The sequence below is a fragment of the Nicotiana tabacum genome, chromosome 9 (assembly GCF_000715075.1).
Source record: "Nicotiana tabacum cultivar K326 chromosome 9, ASM71507v2, whole genome shotgun sequence".
NCBI lineage: Eukaryota > Viridiplantae > Streptophyta > Magnoliopsida > Solanales > Solanaceae > Nicotiana > Nicotiana tabacum.
The window spans coordinates 6,925,356-6,937,819 of NC_134088.1; the positions used below are offsets into that span (position 1 = coordinate 6,925,356).

General features: G+C 41.5%; 1 long non-coding RNA gene across 1 annotated transcript; it reads right to left on the reverse strand.

Annotated features, from left to right (window-relative positions):
• Positions 1–326: 326 nt before the first annotated feature.
• On the reverse strand, positions 327–1,291 carry LOC107766148 (uncharacterized). The gene is made up of 2 exons (XR_001643603.2): positions 778–1,291; positions 327–573 (listed from the first exon to the last, which is right to left on the reverse strand). It is a non-coding gene; the product is annotated as an uncharacterized LOC107766148 (long non-coding RNA).
• Positions 1,292–12,464: the final 11,173 nt, after the last annotated feature.

Consider the following 12,464-nt stretch of genomic DNA (forward strand, 5'->3'; position numbering starts at 1 on the left):
TGTTCAAGGTTATTTTTCTATTTTTAAGTTTGAGATTATTGTGAGGCCAAAGTTATGGAAGAAGTAAACTTAACAACCAATTAAGCTTCACTATGCCAAAATTGTAGCTAAGAACAATTTAAAAGGAGTGATAACCTGATTTTACAAGTTACACAAACACATTCAAGATCATATGGCTCTATATACGTGCGAAATTGCAGTAACTCTTATGGTTATTTAATACTCAATTAAAACACTCAACCAAATGTCTTCACACACAAAAATTTGCAGAAAAGATTCTTTCCATTCACGCCAATCGACCACCAAATGGGATGAGTCACGTGAAGTTGAATAAGGAAAATCTAGATCTATATACTAAAAATTAATACATCATGAATATTTGCAATAGAGCAGAGTTGAGCTTGCATGTTCAGAATTAATCAATAAAATGGGAAAACAATTCAGAATCATTAGCCATTACATCATTAAAAAAAAATCAAATTTGGCTCTTCAGTGCAATAATCACAAACAGAGGCCCCAGCAGTGCGTACTTAGCTAGGTGATTGTGATTTCAACTGAGATTTTAGCTATTCACTACAAAATCGGATAGATTTAGTCGACAAAACAAATTTACATATAATTCAACAGTCAAAATTATCACAAAAACAGAATTGATGACAACGGAAATTAACCAACAATCCGACTAGAAGAATACGAAGAATCAAACATATTCATAGAGTCAACAATTCGACTATTCATTCGTATTCAAAAGAAGATTTCGGGCAGATGTGTACATACCTAACCAAGCCGGAATTAAATGAAGAAAACACCACAAACAAGCTTCTGAAATAATGAGAGGAAACCTAGCAACATAACAGCAACAGATTTAGTGACCCAACCACACTTCTACAACCCAAATGTCACTCAAAAATTTCAGAAAAATTGAAAATAAGAGAGCAGAAATTCAAATAGCCTTCAAATCCTTTATTTTCAGTTTTCGTTTCATCTCTTGGAGTTTGACTAGATCCTCCATGGATTGCCGGATTTAATGTCACTTCTAGCTAGATCCGCAATTTGTCACAAACAAGGAAAGACGAGTAAGATGAGACGGAAAGGAGGGAAAGCTTTCTTCTTCTTCTCTGAGTGAAGAGTCCTGTTATTTTCTTGTGATTTTAGAAGGAATGGAGGAGTTTTTTTTTGGTGTTCTGCTGAAGAAGGTTATGAACGAGAGGGGGGGAGGGGGAGGTTTTTAGATCCGCAGTTTTTGCTCTCCTTTGATCTAGGGGTTTGATTTTTTGGTTTCTAAATTGTGTTTGTATATGCAAGGGGTAGGGTAAAAGGTAATGGGTATTTCGGCAGTGGTATTGGATTTGGGTCGGGGTTTAAAATTAATTTGGGCCTTTAGGAATTGACCCAATTTTAAAAGAAATAAGACCAAAAATATGTTCTTCCTATTTTTTTTTTATTTTTTTCTAAATCAATTAAAATCCTAAATCAATCTATTAAAATTCTTTATTTATTTTTAACATTAAAACGACTAATTAACTTAAAACTAAGGGAAAATGCTAATTTTAAAGGCTAAAAATCCAAATATGTAAAAATGACCATTTTTTGTGATTTTTTGCTTAATAAAATTAATTCCTATATACAAATTGAACCTAAGATGACATAAAATTAAACGTGACAATTTTTATGATTTTTTATGATTTTAAAATATTAAAAATGCATGAAATGCAACTAAATAAAGAAAAATTCCTAAAAATCAATTAAATTATTTTTGGCCTATTTTTAGGATTTATTTTCATGTAGGGCAAAAATTGGGTGCTCACAGGTGTAGCGCCACTTACGTGGTAGGAGTTCTCCTTTCTCTTCTTGGAGAAGAATGTGTCGCAGTCTCACAGAGAGGAGTTGCGCAGACAGTTTGAGGGGTTGCATCAGGATGACATGACTGTGACGCAGTACAAGAGGAGATTTTCTTAGTTAGCCTGTCATGTTGTTTGGTTAGTTGACACAGACAGGGAGAGGATCAGAAGGTTCATTGATGGCCTCACATTTTAGTTGAGGGTACTTATGACCAGAGAGAGGGTGTCTGGTGCTACCTTTGATGAGGTTGTCCACATTGATCGGGAGATAGAGTTGATCCGCAGTCAGGAGCGGATTGAGAGGGAGGATAAGAGGTCTCGTGGATCAGGTAGCTTTGGTGGTGTTCCTTCTGGAGGTCAGTTTCACCACAACAGAGGTCGTCCTTATAGGAATGCTCAGACGGCCCGTCCAGTTCACCGTGGTGCATCATTTGGCCATGGTTCTCACAGTTCTCAGCAGGGCCACTCATCTATTAGTGCCCTTCCATCTTAGAGTTCGTCTCATGCACCATCAGCTCAGGGTTCATCTATGTTGGGGCCTTCTTACGGGTATCCCGATACTCAGGGCTCCCTTCAGTGCCCACCGCCATTAGCTGGTAGAGGTTGTTTTGAGTGTGGAGATTTGGTTCATATCAAGATGTACTGTCCTCGCCTTACGAGAGGTTCATCTGAGCAGAGGAGTCAACCTTCGACTTCAGCACCAGTTACTTCACCACCCGCCCAACCAGCTCAGGGGTGGAGCTCAGTCAGCTAGGGGACACCCTAGAATGGGAGGCCAATCAGGTGGCGGTCAGGGCCGTTTCTATGCACTACCTGCCAAACCAGATGTCATTGCTTCAGATATAGTGATCACATGTATTATCTCTGTATGTCATCGATATGCTTCTACATTATTTGACTTTGGTTCCACCTATTCATATGTGTCATCATATTTTGCTCATTACCTGGACATGCCCCGTAAGTCTCTAGTTTCATCTGTTTGTGTATCTATGCCGGTGGGTGATACTATTATTGTGGACATTGTATACCGGTCGTGTGTAGTGACTATTGGGGGATTAGAGACTAATGTTGATCTGTTGCTTCTTAGTATGGTTGACTTTGGTGTGATATTGGGCATGGATTGGTTGTCTCCGTGTCATGCTATTCTGCACTGTCACGCTAAGACGGTGACATTGGCTATGCCGGGGTTGCCATAGATTGAGTGGCGAGGTTCATTGAATTATGTTCCCAGTAGAGTGTTTTCATTCTTGAAGGCCCATCGGATGGTTGGGAAGGGTTGTCTTTCTTATTTGGCCTTCGTAAGGGATGTTAGTGCAAAGACTCCTACCATTGCTTCAGTTCGGTGGTGCAATATTTTCTGAATGTGTTTCCTACAGACCTGCTGGGCATGTCGCCGGACAGGGATATTGACTTTGGTATTGATTTGGTGTCGGCACTCAACCCATTTCTATTCTGTCGTATCGTATGGCACCGGCGGAGTTGAAGAAATTGAAGGATCAGCTTGAGGAACTCCTTGATAAGGGTTTTATTCGGCCTAGTGTGTCACCTTGGGGTGAACTAGTTCTATTTGTGAAGAAGAAGGATAGCACTATGAGAATGTGTATTGATTATAGGTAGTTGAACAAAGGAACAATCAAGAACAAATATCCTTTGCCTCGTATTGATGATCTATTTGACCAGCTTCAAGAAGCGAGGATGTTCTCCAAGATTGATTTGAGGTCAGGGTATCACCAGTTGAAGATTAGGGACTCGGACATTCTTAAGACAGCTTTCAGGACCCGTTATAGTCTATATAAGTTCCTCGTGATATGTTTAGGGCTGAGTAACGCCCCAGCAGCGTTCATGCATTTGATGAACAACATGTTTCGACTTATCTCGACTCGTTTGTTATTGTGTTCATTGATGATATCCTGGTGTACTCTCATAGCTAAGAGGAGCACGCCCAACATATGAGGGTTGTATAGCAGCGGTTGAGGGAGGAGAAGCTTTATGCCAAGTTCTCCAAGTGTGAATTTTTGCTCAGTTCAATGGCGTTCTTGAGACACATGGTGTCCAGTGAGGGTATTCAAGTAGATTCGAAGAAGATAGAGGCAGTTTAGAGTTGGCCCAGACCGTTCTCATCCACAAAGATTTGGAGCTTTCTTGGTTTGGCTGGTTATTACCGTCGGTTCGTTAAGCGTTTCTCGTCTATTGCATCGCCCTTGACCAAATTGACCCAAAAGGGTGCTCCTTTCAGGTGGTCGGATGAGTGCAAGGCGAGATTTCAGAAGCTCAAGACTGCCTTGACCACAGCTCTAGTGTTGGTTCTACCATCAACTTCTGGTTCCTATATAGTATATTGTAATTCTTCTTGGGTCGGTACTGGGTGCGTTTTGATCTAGGAGGGTAGAGTGATGCTTATGCTTCGCGTCAGTTGAAGCCCCATGAGAAGAACTACCCCATTCATGATTTGGAGTTAGCTGCCATTGTTCATGCGGAAGATTTGGAGGCACCATCTCTATGGTGTGTCTTGTGAGGTATTTACTAACCATCATAGCCTCCATCACTTGTTCAAGCAGAAGGATCTCAATTTGAGGCAGCGAAGATGGTTGGAGATGCTAAAGGACTATGATATTACCATTTTGTACCATTCGAGAAAGGCCAATATGGTGGCTGATGCCTTGAGTAGAAAGGCAGTGAGTATGGGTAGTCTTGCATTCCTTCCTGTTGGTAAGAGACCCCTTGCTGTTGATGTTCAGGCTTTGGCCAACCAGTTCGTGAGATTGGATATTTCAGAGCCCAGTCGAGTTCTAGCTTGTGTAGTTTCTCTGTCTTCCTTATTCTATCGCATCAGAGAGCACTAGTATGATGATCCTCATTTGTTGTCCTCAAAGACAGGGTTCAGCAAGGTGATGCCAGAGATGTGACTATTGGTGATTATGGGGTATTGAGGATGCAGGGCCGAATATGTGTACCCAATGTGGATGGGCTACGGGAGTTGATTCTTGAGGAGGCCCACAACTCGCGGTATTCCATCCATCCGTGTGTCGCGAATATGTATCAGGATTTGATACAGCACTATTGGTGGAGGAGAATGAAAAAAGACATAGTTGGGTTTGTAGCTCGGTATCTTAACTGTCAGCAGGTGAAATATGAGCATCAGAGACAAGGTGGCTTGCGTTAGAATATAGAGATTCCAGAGTGTAAGTGGGAGCGGATCACTATAGATTTCATAGTTGGACTGCCACGGACTTCGAGGAAGTTCGATGTTTTTTGGGTGATTATGGATCGGCTGACCAAGTCCGTGCACTTCATTCCTGTGAGTACTATGTATTCTTCAGACCGGTTGGCTGAGATTTACATTAGAGAGACTTTTTGCCTGCATGGTGTGCCAGTTTCAATCATTTCAGACTGAGGCACGCAATTTACATCACAGTTTTGGAGGGCCGTGCAGTGAGAGTTGGGCACTCGGTTTGAGTTGAGCACAACATTTCACCCACATACGGACGGACAGTCCGACCGTACTATTCAGATATTGGAGGACATGCTAAGCGCTTGTGTCATTGATTTTGGAGGTTTATGGGACCAATTTCTGCCACTCGTGAAGTTTGCTTACAACAACAGTTATCAGTTGAGTATTCAGATGGCTCCGTACGAGGCTTTATATGGGAGGCGGTGTAGATCTTCGGTGGGTTGGTTTGAGCCGGGTGAGGCTAGACTTTTGGGTACAGACTTGGTTCAGGATGCACTTAACAAGGTGAAATTGATTTAGGAGCGGCTTCGTAGGGTGCAGTCGAGATAAAAAAGTTATGCTGACAGAAAGGTCTGTGATGTGTCTTACATGGTTGGGGGAAGGTTTTGCTGAAGGTTTCACCCATGAAGGGTGTTATGATATTTGGGAAGATGGGCAATCTGAGCCATCAGTTTATTGGACCGTTTGAGGTGCTTTGTAGGGTTGGGAAGGTAGCCTATGAGCTTATTTTGCCACCTAGCTTGTCGAGTGTGCATCCAGTATTTCAAAGTATGTTGGCGATCCATCTCATGTTTTGGATTTTAGCATGGTACAATTGGATTGTGATTTGACTTATGATGTGGAGCCGGTGGCCATTCTGGGGCGTCGGGTTCGAAAGTTAAGGTTAAAGGATATAACTTCAGTAAAAGTGTAGTGGAGAGGTCAGCCCAAAGGAGGCTGTTTGGGAGACCGCGCGGGAGATGCGGAACAGATACCCGTACCTATTTGAGGCTCCAGGTATGTTTCTAGACCCATTCGAGGAAGAATATTTGTTTAAGAGGGGGATGATGTAACGACCCAGCCAGCCATTTTGAGAGTTATAGCCCCGTTCTCCCATTTTCTGCTTCTTTTGTGTTCTACAGCTATATTATGATATACCGGGTTAGTTGGTTCGGGTCCGGAGTGGTTTCGGAGTGAATTGAGACACATAATCTCTTAATTGAAAGCTTAAGTTGAAAAAGTTGACCGGATGTTGACTTATGTGTAAACAAACTCGGATTTGAATTTTTATGGTCCCTTTAGCTCCATTAGGTGATTTTAGACTTAAGAGCGCATCCGGAATGTGATTTGGAGGTCTGTAGTAGAATTAGGCTTGAATTGGAGAAAGTTAGAATTTTAGCGATTTTGGCCGGCAGTGGAAATTTTGATATCGGGGTCGGATTGGATTTTTGGAAGTTGAAGTAGGTTCGTGGTGTCATTTCTGACTTGTGTGTAAAATTTGAGGTCAATCGGACATGGTTTGGTAGGTTTCGGTATCATTTGTGGTATTCAGAAGTTTAGGCTTGAATCTGAGTGTAATTTTGTGTTTTAATGTTGTTTTGGAGTGATTCGAAGGTTCGACTAAGTTTGTAAAGGGTTATAGGACATGTTGTTATGTTTGGCAGTGGTCCCGAGGGCCTCGGGGTGATTTCAAGTGGTTGACGACTTGATTTGAGTTGAGGAATTGCAGCTGAAGTGTTGCTGCTACTGGTGTAACCGCACCTGCGGAGTGGGAATCACAGGTGCGAGCCCGCAGACGCGAAGGAGGAGCCACAAAAGCGGCTAAGGATGAGCTGGGCAGAAGTCGCAGGTGCGAAGATGTTCTCGCACCTGCGAGGATCGCAGAAGTTGGCAACTGGGTGCAGGTGCGAGGGGGAGTTGTAGGTGCGATGGATTTCTGCACCTGCGGTAGTCGCAGATGCGGTCATGCAGCTGCAGGAGAGGAGCCTGGAATTTTAAGTGGAATTCGCACCTGTGATGGTATTTCCCCAGGTGCCGCGTCGCAGATGCGACAGAGGGCCCGCAAGTGCGAAAAGTCTGGGCAGAAGCTTAAAAGGCAAGGGTTCACGATTTTGGTCTTATTTTCACATTTGAGACTCGGACTTAGGCGATTTTGAAGGAGATTTTCAAGGGGATTATTGAGGTAAGCTTCTTGAACTCGCTTTGGATCATAAATCTTGTTTCCCCGCTGATTTCCCCACCTAGTTGGTGAGTTTTTGAGGTGAAATTTGGGAGATTAGGGCTTGAGAATTGGAGAGTAGATTTTGGGGATTTGGGTAACCAAATAAGGTCGGATTTTGATAAATTTGGTATGGTTAGACTTGTGAGTGAATAAGCTTTTGGGTTTTGTGACTTTTGTCGAATTTCGAGACGTGGGCCCGGGGCCGGGTTTGAGTCAATTTCGGATTTTGACTCTAATTTGGTAGTTTTCTTGTGGAATTGATCCCTTTAGCCTATATTGATTGTATTGTATTACTTGTGGCTAGATTCTGGACATTTGGAAGCCAATTTGAGAGGCAAGGGCATTGCGGAGTAAGATTTTGCTCGGTTCGAGGTAAGTAACACTTTCAAACTTGGTTCTAAGGGTTTGAAATCCCAAATTATATGTTATGTGATTGGTATTGAGGTGACGTACATGCCAAGTGACGGGCGTGCACCGTGGGAATTGTGACCTGGGTGATTCTATGGCACCGTTTAATGATTCTATCATATTGATATCCATGCTTTTATCATGTGATAAAGTAATTGAGCTGTAAATCATGCTAGATTAAGGCTTTATGCAGGTATTGTTGGTACCCTTAGTGGTTGTTTCTTGTTGTCATATCACTATTTCCATTGATATCCCATACTCAGTCATGTTCATGCACTTTTATATCATATCTCAGACTCAGTTATTTATTGATTCATCATATCACTGTTCCGAGTCAGTTTCATGATATTGTGAGCCCGTGGGTGAGACTGGAGAGATTGATGACTGAGTGAGGCCAAAAGCCTAGTTATAAGTGACAATTATGGGATTGGGCTGCACGTCGTAGCGGTTATATTGATTGACGATAATGCTTGGGCTATAGGAGCCCCTCCGAAGTCTGTAACACACCCCCAATGAGCGCGGATAATATTATTGAGGGATGGATTTCCCTCGACATGGATCATTTGAAGTACTTGATACCTGGAGATGGATCTTCTCCACAAGGTTAGATTGCCCTTTTCCTCGGTACTAGGTGACTTATAGTCAGTACTGTATATGTTCCAGGATGGATCTTCCCTGGGCCGGATGGTCATATACAGTACCGATTGATTGAGCACTTGAGAGTGGGAGCACGTGGTGCATTTCATATAGTATGTGCATTGGCATGTAGGGATAGTTGAGTTATATACCTTAAGCTATCCAGATCTGTGTTTACTTTATTGCTTTGAGTTGTCTATTTAACTTGAAAGCATGCCTATATTTCTGCACATGTATTTCTATTATATCTGTTGTGGTTGAGTTCGTCACTACCTTTCAGTCCAAAGTTTTGATTTGTTACTTACTTAGTTGGTGTACTAATGTTACTCTCTGCACTTCGTGTGCAGATCTAGGCGATTCTGTTCATGGTGGCGGTTGCTGATTGATGCCCCAGAGTTTGGAGACTATCAAGGTAGCTGCACAGCTTTCTCTTGACTCTCCTTCATTATATTTGATGTATTTTCAGTTGTTTTCTTTAGACTCTGTAGTGGATTGTATTCCAAATTAGCGCTCATGTACTCAGTGACACCCCGATTTTGGGCTGGATTGTATCGCACTTTGGGATTTGTTATGTTTTCAAAAAGGTTTCTTTTATTTTAACTGCTTCTGTCATTATTTTTAAGGTTATTTTACTGTGTTGGATTGTTGAGTTGAGGCTGGCCTAGTTCCACGATAGGCGTCATCACGACGGTTAATTTTGGGCCATGACATATTTCATGAGTTCTTATAGTCATATAATTTTACCATTGATACACAATCCTAAAGCCTAGTATCCCAACATATTTTTTCATGAGCCTGGAAAAACAAGGGATATTTCGACATTAATCAAAGAAAAGGGGCGCTGAGAAGATCGTTAAAAATATGTTGGGATTCTAGGCTTTATGCTTGTATATTTCTTTTTTACCATTGATATAGGCATTCCACGGCCATCCTCAAGCCATAGTGGCCTACCGTGACCGACCTCGTGCCATAATGGCCTGCCATGACCGAGTTTGTGCAATTGACATAGGCCTGGCACAACCGGCCTCGTGCCATATATGGCCTAAACACATGAGAATTTTTTTTGAATAATGTGTGTTGTTGAGAATCCATACTCTCTGTCAACTCTAATAATATGGCGAAATGTGTGACATTCTCGTCTAAAAATCTAACTATTAGAAAAATGCGTACATTTATTTACTTGTATGTTCAAACATCGTTAATATACTAAGTACCTAATAAATTTCATTCTTTTTGTTCTCTCTGCATGCCTTTTTCCTTTTGTGGGTGCAGAAGTTAAAGTTGTGGAGGGTGTAATGTGCAAGAAATTTAGTTCTACATATAATGGATAATCCTATAACGCAATTTTTACAATTAAAAATATGAGTTTAAGCTATATACGCTAATAGTATATGTGATAGTAGATTAATTATTATTTTTATCAAATTATAAATTAAATATTCAAATCTAATAATGAAATGTGATTCAAACCGACCTTGTAACCATTTCTCGATTGAAGCAAGAATTGGTGATCCTGATATATATGTTTCTTTATATTTTCTTCTGTTTGAGTCGAGTCCAAGCACTGGGCATGCATTGTAAAAGATCCAAATTAAATTGATGGCAAACGCAATCAATCCGTTGTTAACCTTTCATTATAAACTCTATGTGATGACCCGATAGGTCATATTATGTTTTTGAACTTAATTTTGCGCTTCGAAGATTTAAATACCTCATTTTATCCCTTATCGATTTGTGTGCGCAGTCCGAGCGTGTTTTCGAAAAGCTTTTATGTTAAAACTAAGAAAATATGAAATTTATGCCTTAAAATCCATTTGAGTTGACTTCGGTCAACATTTTGAGTAAACGGACTCGGATTCATATTTTGAAGGTGTTGGTGGGTCTGTATCGTGATTTGGGACTTGGGCGTATGCCCAAAATCGATTACGGAAGTCCCTAGCCTGAGTTATCGGACTTTGTAGCAATTTGAAAGTTAAAGGCTTAATGAATTTGAAATGTTTGACTAATGGTTGACTTTTGGATATCGGGTCCGTATTTTAGTTTCGGAACCCAGATAGGTCCAACACCATATTTATGACTTATCTGTGAATTTTGGTGAGAAACGAAGTTGGTTTGACGTAATTCGGACATCCGGTTGTGAAAATAGAAGTTTCAAAGTTTTCTTGAAACTTTCAATTGATTTGGTGCTCAATTCGTAGTTCTAGGAGTTATTTTGGCGATTTGATCGTGCGAGCAAGTTCGTATGATGTTTTTAGACTTGTGTATACTTTTGGTTTAGAGCCCCGAGGGCTCGGGTGAGTTTCGGACAGGCTACAGAGTGAAAATTGGACGTAGAGCATTGTTGGTTCTGTAATTTTTGTAACTGGCGTCTGATCTCGCATTTGCGAGATCATTGTTTGCATTTGCGAACACTCCCTATGCTGACAGGATCGCAATTGCGAGCAAATTCTTCGCATTTGCGAAGAGTACTTGGGGGCTGGGCAAATTCTTCGCAATAAGTCGCATTTGCGGGGAGCCATTATTCGCATTTGCGAAGTAGGGGCTGGGCAAGCAGTGATCGCAAATGCGATCAATGGGTCGCATTTGCGGAAGGATTAGATTTTGCATTTACGAACTATTTGTCGCAAATGCGATGAAAACAGGGATGTGAAACCTTCGCATTTTCGATATGTCACGACCCAAAATCCATTAAGGTCGTGATGGCGCCGGACACCACTGTCAGGCAAGCCAACAATAAATACTTAATTTGGTTCTCATTTTATTATTTTTGAAATCACATTTTCCTTCAGTTTAAATAGTAAAGAATGGGGGTTTATAGAGTAATTAATAGTACTTTTAACAATTTCAATACAGAACAGCCCATAGTCCAAAACCCGGTATCACCCAGTACAAGCTGCTCAAGCAATAAGCCACCTCAGACACTGCCAAAAGTCTCATATAATGCCACAATGCGCCAACGAGCTACAAACTCGAATGTGATGCATAAGGGAACGAACTCTGGAAAGAATTACTCAGCCCACATAACTAATTTAAACAACCGAAAAGATATTATGAACCTTCCTCCGAAAACGAGAAGCAATACACACAATAGAAGATGTGGGATACTGTACTCAACATCACACCATTGTGACGTGCAACCCGATCCAACCATGATACCCGTGGCGGCGGGTGAATAATATAAATCCCGGGGAGACGGATAGCGCCATATGCTACAAAACTCAAGCACAACCATGGTGCAATAAATGACATGTATCTCGAGAGTCATCCTGCTCTCACAACACCACAAATTACACGAGATCTCAATACGAGTACGAATATTCAAACCACCTCACAGCCCACCTGGCATAATATAGATTACACGGCATAGCTGACGAAATAATAATATCCATGGCCCAAAGATTCCTCCGAAAACAACGCTAAGCTGAAATGAACGCATCCGCCTGATATAAAGTCACATACACATTTAGATCCACCAGCAGACTTCAAGCTGATTCTGACCGTACCACACTGGGATAATAACCCTTCAAGGGTCCACACTAACCCGTTTTCCCATGACACAAAAGAACAACCGTCAGTCCCGCACAAGCATCCACATATCCCTAGGACCCACAAAGGTTCATTATTCCCCATTGACATCAGCTAAAAGTTTAACAATGAATTCTAAACTCGAAGTCATGTTGCATCCAAATAAAATCCGTGGACCTAGTCCCTGTCCACCATGAATTCCCAAATGGCTCCAAACTTTCCTCAAGGCGTGTGGCCATCCTACCACAGAACCCATATGTTACTCTGCCACTCTCCCACTTTGGTTCAACCCTCTCCTTTAAGCAACTCCTCAACTTCTACCTTTCACACTTGACCCTTTAGCAATTCAACCACCGCAAAACACCTTCCCCATATCCTTCCTCGTCTTTTGCTGCTCAATTGTTGCCCCAATTCCAAATCTATCTCTATAACACCCGAACAAATGAGTCGCTACCAACTTTAAACCTCTTAGAAGATCATCTTTCTTGAGCCATCAACAATAGAAACACCAATTTGATTCTGAACCACTGCACACCGCAACTTATAACAATTGCTTCCTTGACACCATTTCATAACACCCGACCGTAGAGTCGAATTGGAGAAAACCATAACATCGGCAAAC